This window comes from Papio anubis, chromosome 11 (genome assembly GCF_008728515.1).
Source record: "Papio anubis isolate 15944 chromosome 11, Panubis1.0, whole genome shotgun sequence".
In the NCBI taxonomy this organism is placed as follows: Eukaryota; Metazoa; Chordata; class Mammalia; order Primates; family Cercopithecidae; genus Papio; species Papio anubis.
The window spans coordinates 33,965,126-33,980,946 of record NC_044986.1 but is presented as its reverse complement, the minus strand read 5'-3'; the positions used below and the strand labels follow the sequence as shown (position 1 = coordinate 33,980,946).

Below are 15,821 nucleotides of genomic sequence, written 5' to 3'. Positions count from 1 at the left end.
TAAGTTTGAACATAAAGTGGCCTTTGTTTTCTTAACTCATTTTGTTTTACCTTCCTTGACCCCAGTTTTTACACAAGTCCCGGTTTACAACCCTGCTCAAAGCTGTAGAAGTCCCTTTGAAGGACAGTATATGATTCTAAAGGGTCATTGAGATGAGAAAAGAGATGAGGATAGCTAAAAGACCGCCTAGAACAAAGCAAATTAATGTCAAGAATGATTTTGGGGTGTGCTAAATGGCACCACCAATGTTCACAACTTCCTGCTTAATAAAACTTTCACACTCAGCCAGATCTTTTGTTTGTTTGTTTGTTTTTGACAGAGTCTTGCTCTGTTGCCCAGGCTGGAGTGCAGTGGTGCAGTCTCGGCTCACTGCAAGCTCCGCCTCCGAGGTTCGAGTGATTCTCCTGCCTCAGCCTCCCGAGTAGCTGGGATTACAGGCACCTGCCACCACACCCGGCTAATTTTTTGTATTTTTAGTAGAGATGGGGTTTCACCATGTTGGCCAGGCTGGTCTCGAACTCCTGACCTTGTGATCTGCCCATCTCCGGCTCCCAAAGTGCTGGAATTACAGGCGTGAGCCACCACGCCCGGCTCAGCCAGATTTTTCAAGTTCCTCAAGGAGTACTTAAGTGAGAACCCACTGAAAACCTTATTAAAGACCAGAGAGATGACATTTATTGGCTCTCCATGGCCTACTCAGCCTGAAGTCTGTTGAGGGGTACCTTGTATCAACTCCCTGGTATTCCCAGCATGCTGGGGAATGAGGCTCGGGGAGGGAAGAAAAGTCTTCGTCCTTCCCCACTCTGGATTTTACTTTCAAAGCAAGAACATGCCCAGTCTGCAAATAGAAACATGATGTGATGTCTAGACCGCAGATCCAAATGTCAGGGAAGATGAGACTGAGGGTCACCGTCAGATGGGCTAACATGGTGGGGCGGGGCCGTGTTCTCTTTCCCCTGGGGCTGTTGCTGGCCCGTGTGGCCCCAGCAATGCCTTACTAACTCATGGTTTCAGTTTTTTCAGCCAGAGTGATGTTGTGACTTCAGTCAAAGGTAGGGCCCTGGCGTAGGTGCTGTTGTATTCACAGCACCACAGCTGTTAGATGTTTGGTGATAGTTTGATGAATAAATGAACGCCTGTATGCATGAACAAATGAATAAAATTCCTTTCCAGGTGGATGGGGTGGCTCATGCCTGTAATCACAGCACTTTGGGAGGCTGAGGCAGGCGGATCACTTGAGGTCAGGAGTTCAAAATCAGCCCGGCCAACATGGTGAAACCCCATCTCTACAAAAAATACAAGAAAATAGCCAGGTGTAGTAGTGCATGCCTGTAGTCCCAGCTACTCGGGAGGCTGAGGCACAAGAACGGCTTGAACCCAGGAGGCAGAGGTTGCAGTGAGCTGAGATCGCGCCACTACATTCCAGCCTTGGTGACAGAGAAAAACCCTTTCTCCAAAAATAATATATATATTAATATATTATTAATATACAAATATATATAAAAAATAAAATAAAATTCCTTTCGATGAACCCTCACATTCTGAGCTGTTTCTCTCTTGACATGTCTTAGCTTCAGCTGGTATATGAAACAATTATGGCTTCTCATTATTATATTTCAAATTGTCTTTCCTCATTGCTGACTTTTTTTTTGAGACAGTCTCACTCTGTTGCCCAGGCTGGAGTGCAATGGGGCAATCTCAGCTCACTGCAACCTCCGTCTCCCAGGTTCAAGCGATTCTCCTGCCTCAGCCTCCCAAGTAGGTGGGATTACAGGCGCCTGCCACCATGCCCAGCTAATTTTTTGTATTTTTAGTAGAAACAGGATTTCACCATGTTCGCCAGGCTGGTTGTGACCTCCTGACCTCAGGTGATCCACCTGCCTCTGCCTCCCAAAGTGCTGGGATTACAGGTGTGAGCCACCATGCCCAGCCTTGCTGATTTTTTTTTTTTTTTTTTTTTTTGAGACGGAGTCTCGCTCTGCCGCCCAGGCTGGAGTGCAGTGGCCGGATCTCAGCTCACTGCAAGCTCCGCCTCCCAGGTTCATGCCATTCTCCTGCCTCAGCCTCCCGAGTAGCTGGGACTACAGGCGCCCGCCACCTCGCCCGGCTAGTTTTTTGTATTTTTTAGTAGAGACGGGGTTTCACCGTGTTAGCCAGGATGGTCTCGATCTTGTGACCTCGTGATCCGCCCGTCTCGGCCTCCCAAAGTGCTGGGATTACAGGCTTGAGCCACCGCGCCCGGCCTGATTTTTAATAGTTATGACTTTAAAAGAAAAAAAACTAGAATATATTTAAATACAAATAAGACATCTGAATTATAACCATGTGGAGCAGAACTGTCCAACAACCTGGAACCTCTGTGCTGACTGTATTGTGGTAAGAAAAAAAGTCTATGCTCTGAAGATAGAGAAAGAAAGGAAGGAAGGGATGGAGGAAGGAGAAAAGGCAGGTGAGGAGAAAGAAGGATACAGAAAGAAAGGAGAGAGTTTGAGAAATAAACTGAGTTCTGGTTCTGTGTCTCTGACTTGGGCACTCATGGCTTTGTAACCTTGAGCCTCACTTTCCCTGTTGTAAATCAGAGGTTGGACTGAATCTGAAGTTCTCAGGCTTTCTGAGTGAATCAGAATCCCTGGGATGGGGAGCTACTAATTGTGCACATTCCTGAGCCCCACCCCTTTTGGACTTTGACTCTGTGCTGGGGCCCTTGGAATCTTCATGTTTAATAAGCCTCTTTTTATCTTCTCTCTCTCTCTTTTTTTTTTTTTTTTTTTTTGATAACCAGGTCTTGCTCTGTTGCTCAGGCTAGAGTGCAGTGGCATGCATGATCACAGCTCACTGCAGTCTCGAACGCTGGGGCCCAAGTGATCCTCCCACCTCAGCCTCCTGAGTAGCTGGGACTACAGGCATGTGCTATGGCAATGCCTCGCTATTTTTATGTATTTTTTGTATTTTATGTTGCCCAGGCTAGTCTGGAACTCCTCAGCTCAAGTGATGCATTTGCCTCGGCCTCCCAAAGTACTGGGATTGCAGGCATGAGCCTCTGTGCCCAGCCAACAAGCTTCTTCTTGACCCAGCTGCAGAAGAAGCCAGAGCTCACTCTGAGAAAACAGGAACAGATGGCCCAGAGAGGCCGTGGCTCTGACTCCTCAGGGATGAGACTTTTGATCTGGGAGTTATACCATTTTCCCCAACTCTTGAAATAAGTGTAAACCACATCGCGGGCCACTTTAGCTCTGGTTTAGATGGGAATGACCCGTGACTAAGTGCTGGAGGCAAGGGGAAGTGTATGTTAGCATCTTAGTAACTAGCACACTCTCTCAAGGTAGCCTTTGCCTTAACTTGCTAGAACTTGCTAAATGGGATGAGATTAATCCCTGGCTGCTCCTACCTATATGGAGGTGGATACAACAGTATTTCCTACCATCTGTGGGTGATTGGCGCTTTTTCTAGATACTTTCCCATGCATGATCTCATCTGAGCCTCAAGGGGTGGGCTATTACCTCATTTCACAGATGGGGAAACTGAGATGTGGAGGCTTCTCGCCAGAGTATTCGCAGCTCTTTATTGGCAAACAGGAAAAGAGTGCCGATCTCCTTTTTCCCAGTGTGCCATGTTGCAGATAACTACATATTTCTTTTCTTTTTTTTTTTTTTTTTTTTGAGATGGAGTCTCGCTCTGTCACCCAGGCTGGAGTGCAGTGACGCAATCTCGGCTCACTGCAAGCTCCACCTCCCGGGTTCATGCCATTCTCCTGCCTCAGCCTCCTGAGTAGGGGGGACTACAGGCGCCCGCCACCAGGCCCGGCTAATTTTTTGTATGTTTAGTAGAGATGGGGTTTCACTGTGTTAGCCAGGATAGTTTTGATCTCCTGACCTCACGATCCACCCGCCTCGGCCTCCCAAAGTGCTGGGATTACAGGCGTAAGCCACCACGCCCCGCCTATATTTCTTAAACTGAAGGACAGAGGAGTTATTAACAATAAGTTTCCAAAACTTCTTACTTTTCCAGAGCAATGATAAAGTTCTAGTGTAGACTGAGGTTACTACTCTAATGATATTAATGATAAAAATTATCAGAAGCCCTACAGGTACAATCCATGTAATCCAGCCTTATGGTGAGGGGGCACATGCATATATAATATATATTTACATACATGTGCTTTGGATAAATGATGAAAGAGGCTATACAGGAGCCGGGTGTGGTGGCTCACGCCTGTAATCCCAGCACTTTGGGAGGCTAAGACAGGCTGATCACGAGGTCAGGAGTTCGAGAGCAGCCTAACCAACATGGTTAAACCCCATCTCTAAAAAAAAAAATAAAAATATTTGCTGGGCACAGTGGTGCATGCCTGTAGTCCCAGCTACTTGGGAGGCTGAGGCAGGAGAATCACTTGAATCCGGGAAGTGAAGGTTGCAGTGAGCCGACATTGTGCCACTGCACTCCAGCCTGGGTGACAGAGTGAGACTCCATCTCAAAAAAAAAAGAAAAAAAAGAGAATATACAAAATAATAACAGTGATTATAAGTAGTGGAACTATAGATTTTTATTTTCTTCTTTAGCTTTTTACATTTTGATTATATTCGTTATAATTTCTATGTATCATTATTCTTTTTTTTTTTTTTGTTGTTGAGACAGAGCCTTGCTCTGTCACCCAGGCTGGAGTCTGGAGTGCAGTGGCACAATCGCAGCTCACTGCAACCTCTGCTTCCCATATTCAAATGATTCTCCTGCCTCAGCCTCCCGAGTAGCTGGGACTGCAGGCATTCACCACTATGCCCGGCTAATCTTTGTATTTTTAGTAGAAACAGTGTTTCAACATGTTGGCCAGGCTGGTCTCAAACCCCTGGCCTCAAGTAATTCACCCACCTCGGCCTCCCAAAGTGCTGGGATTACAGGTGTGAGCCACTACACCCAACCTGGATTTGACTCTTAAACCAGCTGAGTAGATGTTATTTTATTATCCCCATTTAACAAAGGAAGTAACCCCTAAGTCACACCATACCTTTTATAAAAGGTGGACTTTGACACAAGCCCACATCTCCCAACTGCTTTGATATTTCTGAGACCCCATGTTTGTTTGCTTGAGTGAATGAGTGTGCTCTGAGCCTTTCCTCAACACACTCACACACCCCTGCAGTCCCGTACTCTTGTCCCCTTCCTTACTATTTCCTCTGTGTGGCCTCTGCCAAGCACAACCCTGAACACTTACGTGGGAAGGAACCCAGGAGGGGGTCTTTACCCAGTACTCCGTCTTTGCAGTGCTGGGAGCAGCCTGCTGCCCCCACAGGGTGTGCATCTGCGATTTCTTTCACTCTGCATTAGTCTGTGAGACAGGCATTCTGGCACGCTGTTCCAGGAATCCCCATGAAAGGCCTGAAGGGGTAGGGGGAAGCAGGTATTCATTGCAAAACATGAGGTTGAGCTGCTCTTGCCACCTGGAGGGTGATCTGGGCTCAGCCCACTGCACTGCAACTGGACACCAGGCAGCAACTGGCAGGGAGGTCCTCGAAGAGCTGGTGACACTGATGCTGTGTCGTGCATCAGAGGACATGACCCTGCCCTGCCCAGAGATTATAAATGGCTCTCCCGGGTATTGTTGGGTTTCTTTCCTTTCTACAATGAACTAAGTCTCTGGACCACAGAACTATGGAGTATTTGAGTCATGGGAGGAGAGGAATACAGTGTTGGGCAAAGAGACTGGCGGGAAAAAGGGGGACCCGGGCATATACCCGGGCTGATGGGTGTGCACTGTGGGACCTGGACCTGCCACATGACTCTAGGCCTGCTTCCTTCCTTACCAAATGGCCATGAGCTTCACAATTTTAATGACACCTACCTTGCAGCATTGTTTTAAGGCTTAAGTTGATTTACTTGCTCAACAAATTACTTATTAAGTGCCTATTGTGTTTCAGATCTTGTTCTCAGTACTGGGGATAAAGCAGTGACCAAGAGAGAAAAAGAGTCCCAGTGCTCATTTGGGAGAGATGGATGATAGAAAAAAACTTCGGACAGTGGTAAGTGCAATAAGAGAAATAAAGCGGAGTGAAAGGGATAGTAGGGTAGGGGAGGCTATTTTAGATAAGGAATTTGGGGAAGATCTCTCTGGGGAGGTGAAACCGAAACCAAGACCAGGAAGAAGTGAGCGAATGAGCCAGGCCAAGCTCAGTAGCTCATGCCTGTAATCCCAGCATTTTGGGAGACCAAGGCAGGAAGATCACTTAAGTCTAGGAGCTTGAGACCAGCCTGGGCAACATAAGGAGACCTCATTTCTACAAAACATTTTTTTAAAAAGTAGCTGGGCATGATGTTTGCACCTGTAGTCCCAGCTACTTGGGAGGCTGAGGTAGGAGGATCACTTGAGCCAGGGCAGTCGAGGCTGCAGTGACCTGTAATTTCATCATTGTGCTCCAGCCTAGGTGACAAAGCAACACTCTTTCTCAAAAAATATGTATAGGCCGGCCGCGGTGGCTCACACCTATAATCCCAGCACTTTGGGAGGCCAAGGCAGGTGGATCATGAGGTCAGGAGTTTGAGACCAGCCTGACCAACATGCTGAAACCCATCTCTACTAAAAATACAAAAATTAGCCAGGCGTGGTGGCACACACCTGTAATCCCAGCTACTCAGGAGGCTGAGGCAGGAGAATTGCTTGAACCCAATAGGCGGAGGCTCCAGTGAGCCCAGATCAGGCCACTACACTCCAGCCTGGGTGACAGAGTGAGACGCTGTCTCAACAACAACAACAACAAAATGTATAAATAGACCAGGTGCAGTGGCTCTTGCCTGTAATCTCAGCACTTTGGGAGGCGGGTGGATCACTCAAGGTCAGGAGTTTGAGACCGGCCTGCCCAACATGGCAAAACCCTGTCTCTACAAAGAATGCAAAAATTAGCCAGACGTGGTGGTGCGCACCCATAGTCCCAGCTACTCAGGGGGCTGAGGCATGAGAACTGCTTGAACTCGGGAGGTGGAGGTTGCAGTGAGCCAAGATTGTGCCACTGCACTCCAGCCTGGGCAACAGAGTGAGACCCTGTCTCAAAAAATATATCTGTCTAAAAATAAAATACATAAAAGATAAAGAGAGTGAGCCAGGTGGTATCTGGGGAAAATCGTTCCTCATGTTCCTCACAGAGGGAACAGCAAGTGCAGCAGGATGGGATCACACGACGCAATGGATATGACAGCTCTGGGCTGTCATGTAAACACAAGGACCCTCCAAACCGGCCACTCCTCACTGGCCTCCTGACGCTCTGACCACTAGCAAAGAAGTGACCAGTCACAGAAACCTAAGTATTACACTACATTTCCAAAGGTCCTGGGTCTCGTCCCACGAGCACCGCTCCGGGAACAGGCAGAAAGAGAATGGAAACAACTTTCCTCGTGCCTCTATTAGAGCACTTAAACGTCTCATGATCTCTTTACAAATCAGTCTCACCCCTGGCACCTGGGCTTCTGCAGGCGGGACTGCTTCTCACTTCTTAGGGACCCTGCAGGGCACTGGCGAGCCACACTCCCTTTGGAATCCTGGGTTGCAACGCTGGTTCTGTCGTGTTCTTGCTGGGTGAGTTCAGTCCTGTTTTTTGCCTTTCTGAGTCTCAGCTTCCTCATCTGTAAGATGGGGGCATTTTTATAGCTAACTCCCAGGGCTGTTTTGAGAATCAATGGGGCCCAGCATATTGTAAGTGCAAAAGTGTAGGTTATTTATTGTCATTGCTCACATTCTGAATGCCTGACAGTAAGTGCTCAAAAAATTTGGTAGAATAGAACTCAAGAGTAAGAAAATCCTCCAGGAAGAATTTCATGTTTAGAGCTGCTGCTATTTCGAGGGGATGTGCTTACCCTGCAAGGACCCAGGGAAGGATGTAGTCGTCCGTGTGAGAACACCTGTGAGACATGACATTGACCCAAGTCCCTAATCTGATTCCTTGCTCCAGAGCCTGTTTTGATGTCCTGTTCTTAGGTAGAAGCCTTGTCAAGCCATTAATGTGATATGAACAGATACAGTGTCTGATCTTTGCTGAAAGCTCAGAAGCAGCGTTCATTCCCCCCGTATCCTTGGCTGCCTTCCGGCAGCTGATGGCTGGAGGCGGCTGGGCAGTGGAAGCAGATTCCCAGCGGCTGGCAGGAGTATGTGGCAGACAGGGCTGAGGAAGACGTCTCCCCGGGGATAGCCTCCTTGCTTGCTCAATTCCAAGTGACCATCAGCATTTTGTTTGCTTTCCTGAGACCCAGCCCTGGCATGAAGAAATAATGTGACCTTCAGACCCTCAACAAGCTGAATTACTAACCTTTGGTAAATCAATGCCAGGAATTGAGAGTGTTTAGCTCAAGTGAGCAGCAGACCTAGGCCAAAATGGCGTTACAAAACATGGAGGTCACTGTTAACACTGTGCATGTGAAGTCAAAGTGGAAGTAAGCTATTAAGATCTTAGTATGAGTCCAAAAGGGCCTGCTGACAGTCCTTGGCTATATGACTGTGAGCAAGTGCCTTAACCTTTCTCAACATCACTTTTCTCATCTATAAAACAGGAATAAGAATTCCTGCCACATCTGACTCATAGGGTTCTCATGAGGCTCACATTTGAGCAAATTTAGAACACATGGTATCAAGTGATAGTGCACGGCTTCCTTTATGTTTCCCGCGAGGGTGGTGGTGAGGCTCACCTGAGCAGCTACTCACAAAGATCAGCGCATAATAGATGTGCAAGAATTAGAATTCAGTTGTTGCTTGTAAAAATGCTACATGTGAAAATGCAATATAAGTGCACAGAATATTATAAAGTGTAAATTCTTACTTTCATCTTTCATTCATCTGTTAGCAGACAGAATTAATACGTGGTCCCACAGTCACCTGTCCAGCCAGGTAAATTTTTCCATCCCTGGTCCTAGGGGACGTCAGTAACTCCTTGCCATCCTCTTTACTCCTCAAGCCAGCCCCACACACGGTCTCTTCCTCAAACACTGTTTTTACCACATTGTTCCTCCTGAAGAACAATGCATCTTACAGGCACAGGACTCCAGCCCCCTCCAAATTGTTCTTTGAAGCAAAACCTCCCTTTTCTGCTCTCAGGGTCAAGCCGCCCCTTCTCCACACCTCTGCTTCTTCCTCGAGCCATCACTGCCAGATGGAATGCCCTTGTCTCACCTCTCTTTTTTCAGGCTCAACTCTTCTTCAAAATTCATACCCCTCCTTCCTCTGGGAGCTTCCTCTGATTTACCCCACCCCACAGATCACTCAGCTAGTGTGGGCTCGGTTTGTGTTGTACAATTTGGCTTTTGCTCACACTTGATTTTCTAAACATTCTTTCAGCCCTGTGGAAGGGACTGCATCTTCTTCTGTCTTTGCCTGTGCTTAGTGGAACATACTATTTAAAGGATGCAATCCAGGGAGAATAGACCTTGACCAAGAGTCCCTCACCTTATTGTTTGCCTTCCTAGGCCCCTCTCTAGCAGCAGAAGCTCCCCGAGGAGCAGTGCCACCCTTCAATGAAACATTTTGTTTTAGATGTCAGCGGGGGTCCCTACCTCCCACCATACCCAGGGAAAGCTTTCAGTTAGTGCCTGCAGGGGACTAATTCTTCATGACTCCTGGCTTTTCTATTCAGGTATAATTGCTCTTGTTCTCCAATTGGCAGGGGCCTTGCAGCCAAAAGAAACCTGTGCAGGGAGTAAATCAGAGCATTGGGTCAGTATCTCTGCAATGAACTGGGGTTTTTCTTCTAGTTTCTTTTTCTTTTTCTTTCTTTCTTTCTTTCTTTTTTTTTTTTTTTTTTTTTTTTTTTTGAGACAGAGTCTTACTCTGTCACCCAGCCTGGAGTACAGTGGCATGATCTCAGCTCACTGCAACCTCTGCCTCCCAGGTTCAAGAGATTCTCCAGCCTCAGCCTCCCAAGTAGCTGGGATTACAGGTGCATGCCACCACGCCTGGCTAATTTTTGTAGTTTTAGTAGGGACAGAGTTTTACTACATTGGTCAGGCTGGTCTCAAACTCCCGACCCCAGGGGCTCTGCCCGCCTCGGCCTCCCAAAGTGCTGGGATTACAGGTGTGAGCCATCGCACGCCCAGCCTAGTTTATTTTTCTTTTCTTTCCTTTTCTTTTTTTCTTTTTCTTTTTTTTTTTTTTGAGACGGAGTCTTGCTCTGTGCCCTAGCTGGAGTGTGGTGGCGTGATCTCGGCTCACTGCAACTCCCCCTCTGAGGTTCAAGCAATTCTCCGCCTCAGCCTCCTCAGTAGCTGGAATTACAGGCACCCACCACCACGCCCAGCTAGTTTTTTTACATTTTTAGTAGAGACAGGTCTTGGCTAAGCTTGTCTTGAACTCCTGACATTGTGATCCACCTGCCTCAGCCTCCCAAAATGCTGGGATTACAGGCGTGAGAAACCGTGCCCAGCCTAGTTTATTTTTCTATGTACACCTATAGACAGATGCCCAGGCTGTGTCCCCACCATGGTGTGATTCTAGGCATGCCCTGGGAGGCCCAGAATCTAAGATGTCTGAGCTGATGTCACTGGTGGGGAAATGCTTATAAATCCTGAGTTGGCTTCAAGGTACAGATTTGCTCCCACATTTCTCTTTTATTTTCCTTTGGTGTCTGTTCCCTCTGCGTTTATGTTTATGCTCAGCAGTGGAGATATAAGATAAAGAAGATCCTGTCTGTCCTGAGAGACTCACAGTCTGGCAGAACTTCCTACCCCACTAGTAGGAAGCCTCTTAGAGGTCCCTGGATTCCTGCTCTTCTCTATTGCTCTCCTAAATTGTGAGGTTAAAGACCATTTTAAGAATCTTATGAAGTTATGGATTCTCTCCCCTTCCTCCAAATGCAGACATATTCAATATTTTGCATAAAACTCCCAGGGGTTTACAGACCCGGTGAAGCCCATCCACAAAATCCACAAGATCCATTACAAAAAAAAAAAAAAAAAAACCCAACAAGGATGAGAAGGGGGAAGAAACTTAAAATGGAATACAAATAGAAACCAATGCATCCTTTTGTAGCTCATCATCTTGATGACTGGGTTTTCACACACATGTGAGATGTGCTTCCTGCAAACCCTAAGACATCAGCACGTTACCTGACATGAAAAAAAGAAATGAACTTAGCTCTATTTTAATTAACTCTATTGCAAACAAATAATATTAAGATGCTGAAGGGAGGATAAAACCAAACAAACAAGCCCAACAAATATTTAATTCTAGTTAGAAGGATTTTTTTTTCTGTAGTGATATGGGTTAGCGGTTCTGAAATACCTTTTGTGTGCTGTAGAGTTGGGCAAATGAGTAAATGTACTGAGAATATTGGAAGCTAGTTCTTGCTGTTGGAGAGAGTTGTAAATATGGAGAAAGGGAGGACTAAAATGAATTTTGTGGTGTCGAGTTGGAACTAGAGGTATCTATATGAATCCATGATTTTGTGTGTATGTGTGTGTGCGTGTGTATACAGATGTAGAAATTAAGATATGTATATTTCTTAGCTCTGTGGGCTAAAGGGCTTAGAAGTGGACACTATGGTAGCATTGAGTACACCTGGCACTCGAATCTTGGTTTCTAAATACCATTTTGTACTGAAAAAAAAAAAAAACTAGGGCTCCTTGGAGAAATGGCTAATTCTAGGGCTGAGAGGGGGAAAGTACAAGATAAGCTTAGAATATCATATTGTGCCAGAAAGCAAGGAAGTGCTTTTTAAAAAATGGAGATATGAAAAAAGAACACAGGAATCCGAAGGGACCCCCATTGGCCAAATCTGGGACTATTTGAACATCAGAATAAATAATGGTAATTCTTTATTATCATTACAGTAGTATTATATGACAATATTACAGTGGTAATATCACTATAGAATAGCCATAGAATAAAATAATCTATGAGTTCATACAAATATAAATAAATGAAGGAGAAAGGATAGCTCTCTCATAGTAGAAATGATGAAGTCAGAATATCATCTTTGTGCAACCATGATTTAGACAAGAATTATCAATGGATGCTAAAACTAGTGGGTAGAAGTTTGATAAAGAAGAGTATATGTACAAAGATTCCGAGCACCTCCATGAAAATAACTTGTTGATTACAAAGGGAAAATTAGTAACTCCACGGTGAGTTAATCTGATGAACACAACCATAACCATTTAACCACAGTTAACAATACCAATAAAGAGATGCACTGACCTCACTGCCTTGAAAAGGACTCCATATCATTTCTATGGTACACCTGCCAAAACTGTATAACCTTAACCTAATTATGAGGCAGCATCAAACAAACCAAACTGAAGGACATACTACCTAACAACTGGCCTGTAATCTAAAAACAAAAAAATCAAATTCATGAAAGGTAAGGGAAGGCTGAGAACCTGATCTAAATGAAAGAAGACTTAAGAGATATGAACAGTAAATGCAAAGTGTGATCATTAATTGGATGCTGGATCAGAAAAAAAAACAGCTATGAAGGACATTATTGGAGCAATTGGTGAAATTTAAATATAAACTATAGCTCGGATAAGCATTTCGTATCAATGTTACAAATTCCCTGATTTCCATACACATGTTGGGGTTACGTAAGAGAAAATCCTGCCTTTTCAGACCGAGTTGCCTTGTTGTCGTGGAGATTTTCCTGCTACTGCTGCTGCTGTAGCCGCTACTACCACTGGGCTCATTTGCCCTGACCCCTTCCCACCGCCCCGCCCCCAGCCCCACACAAGATGTCAGAGGATTTAGCAAAGCAGCTGGCAAGCTACAAAGCTCAGCTCCAGCAAGTTGAAGCTGCATTATCTGGAAATGGAGAAAATGAAGATTTGCTAAACTTGAAGAAAGATTTACAAGAAGTTATAGAACTAACCAAAGACCTTCTGTCAACTCAACCTTCTGAGATGCTTGCAAGTTCAGACAGTTTTGCTTCTACTCAACCTACTCATTCATGGAAAGTAGGAGACAAGTGTATGGCAATCTGGAGTGAAGATGGATAGTGTTATGAAGCGGAGATTGAAGAGATAGATGAAGAAAATGGCAACGCTGCAATCACTTTTGCTGGTTATGGCAATGCTGAAGTGACTTCACTGTTGAACCTCAAGCCTGTAGAAGAAGGAAGGAAGGCAAAGGAGGACAGTGGTAACAAACCCGTGTCAAAAAAAGAAATGATTGCCCAGCAGCATGAATATAAAAAGAAGAAGGCTTTGAAAAAAGCTCAGAGAATAAAAGAACTTGAGCAGGAAAGAGAGGACCAGAAAGTGAAATGGCAACAATTCAACAACAGAGCCTATTCCAAAAGCAAAAAAGGCCAGGCAAAGAGGAGTATTTTTGCTTCACCTGAGAGTGTGACTGGCAAAGTTGGAGTAGGAACTTGTGGAATTGCCGATAAACCTATGACACAATATCAAGATACCTCTACATATAATGTCAGGCATTTGATGCCTCAATAATCAGAAAAACTGTTGGATTTCATCTCTGCAGGGCTTTACATTTACCTTTTTATCCTTATATTTTTCTAAAGGTAAATTATTTGTTAGATGTGTAAGCAAGATACCATTGTCGTCATTGGTTGACTTCACTAGAATGAAACGTGAAGAAATTGCATTTGATGACTGCTATTTGTTTAACTTTTCTCATTATCAGTACCACGGTTCCCTCAAAGTTTGTTGAATAAAGCAACTTTTGTAGCTGCTGTTTTATACAGCACTTAGATGAATTATTCATCTTCCTAATATCAGGCGCCTACTTAACCTATGGTATGTACTTTTTGTAAGCTGTAACTTGAAATTTTCAGATGCTTTGAACTTGACACATACTCTAGCAATTCATTGGAACACCAAGGCAAAAACACCAACCTGCTAAAGAGATCCTTTCATTTTTCTTGTTTTCAACTTTAAAACTTGGCTGTTGTTCAGTTAAGCCTAAAGATAGGTTAACTTGTCAATGGCAAAGTTTGTTTTGAGGTTTTTCCTCAAAAACTTGTTTCCTAGGCCTATCAGGCCATCTCTAAAATTGATCTGTTTTATTTTTATGTACTCTTAGTTTTATGTAAGAAACCTTAGAATGAGCTCCCTTTTCTAAGGTGTTTTTGTGTCTTGTATGTTTGCTTTTTTCCTGTTTTTTTGTTTTTTTCATTTACGGCAGTGGTACCATGTTTTGGATGTGTAATGTTTATATGGGAGAACAAAAAGCTGCTGTATAGCCCTGTATACAGTGTAGATACTATTTTTGTAAAAACACAAGGCTAAATTAATGAACAAGAGTACTGACTGTTTCGTCATTAAAAAATTCTTGTATTTCTTGTGCATTAATCTGACCATAATTTCCCTGTATATTATGTTCATTTAGCTGTTTGTAATTTTTGTTAATTAGATCAAGTTGTCTGCATTTGTTGGTGTAAGTGAACATCACAATTATCCTGAGTTGAGTTTAAGCCAGATACATGCATAGAAAAGGGTCTTCCTATTAATGGAAGAAGGTAATTTTTAGGATGTGTATTATTTCAGTTTTGTATGTTTAACTTTTATTAAATAAAGTGTTTTTAAAATTAAAAAAAAATCCTAGATCTTAGGAAATACTGACATATTTATGGATAAAGGGGGCATAAATAGTTCAGAAAAAAATATGTGTATGCACATATATGGATTGATAGACGATAGATCCAATGGGGCAAAATTATAGCAATTAGTGAATCTGGTAAAGAATATACTGTTTCTGCAACTTTTCTGTAAAAGTGTGAAATTATATAAAAATTAAAAAGTAGATAAAAACAGTATTTGCTGTAAGCTGGAACTCTTTTTTTTGGAGGCAGAGTCTTGCTGTGTCATGTATGCTGGAGTGCAGTGGTGCAACCTTGGCTTACTGCAACCTCCCAGGGTCAAGAGATTCTCATGCCTCAGCCTCCTGAGTAGCTGGGACTACAGGCATGTGCCACCACACCTGGCTAATTTTTGTACTTTAGTGGAGAAGGGGTTTTACTATGTTGGCCAGGCTGGTCTCAAACTTCTGACTTCAGGTGATCCGCCCACCTCAGTCTCACAAAGCGCTGGGATTATAGGCATAATCCTACCGCGCCCAGCTAAGCTGGAACTCTTACACATTGCTGGAGGAGATACAAATTGCTACGACCTCTTTGGAACTTCGGTAGTATCTTCTAAGGCTAAACACATATATCCCTGTCACCCAGCAAGTTTGCTTTCATATTTAACCAATGGAAAAGGGTGCTTCTTTTCACTAAAGGACAGGTACAAGAATGTTTATAGTAGTAAAAACTGGAAATAGTGAAACACTGGAAGCAACCTGCGATGGTTAATTTTGTGTATACTTGGCTAGGCAATGGTGCCTAGTTGGTTGGCCAAATATTAGTCTGGATGTTATTGTGAAACATTTTGTAGAGGTGATTAACCTTTACAATCAACTAACTTTAGGTAAGGGGAATTATCCATAATGGCCTCATCCAATCTGTTGAAGGCTTTAAAAGCAAAAACTGAGGTTTCCCAGAGAAGAAGGAATTCTGCCTTAAGACTGTGACATAGAAACTCTGCCTGAGTTTCCCGCCTGCTGCCCTACAGAGCAGCAGGACGTTTGTACTTGCCAGTCCCCACATGTAGTCAATTCCTTAAAAATAAATAAATACACAAATAAAGCCTCCTCTCTCTCTCTCATACATATATATAATTGGTTATATATAACATATATAATTGGCTCTGTTTCTCTGGAGAACCATGACTAATATACAACCCAAATATGTTTTGGTTGTATGAGAGAGGTAGTCAATGAAAGAATGGATACATAAAATGCATCCATATTATTCAAACTACATAGATTATTCAAACTACCCAGCAATGGAAAAGAACAAATT

General features: G+C 44.0%; 1 non-coding gene and 1 pseudogene across 2 annotated transcripts; both read left to right on the top strand.

Moving 5' to 3' along the window:
* Nucleotides 1–10,356: 10,356 nt before the first annotated feature.
* Nucleotides 10,357–14,508, top strand: LOC101025186 (annotated as a pseudogene). Its single transcript, XR_004176926.1, has one exon. The product of XR_004176926.1 is annotated as a survival of motor neuron-related-splicing factor 30 pseudogene (transcript).
* Nucleotides 10,985–11,084, top strand: LOC116269622. The gene has a single exon (XR_004177240.1). It is a non-coding gene; the product is annotated as a small nucleolar RNA U13 (small nucleolar RNA).
* Nucleotides 14,509–15,821: the final 1,313 nt, after the last annotated feature.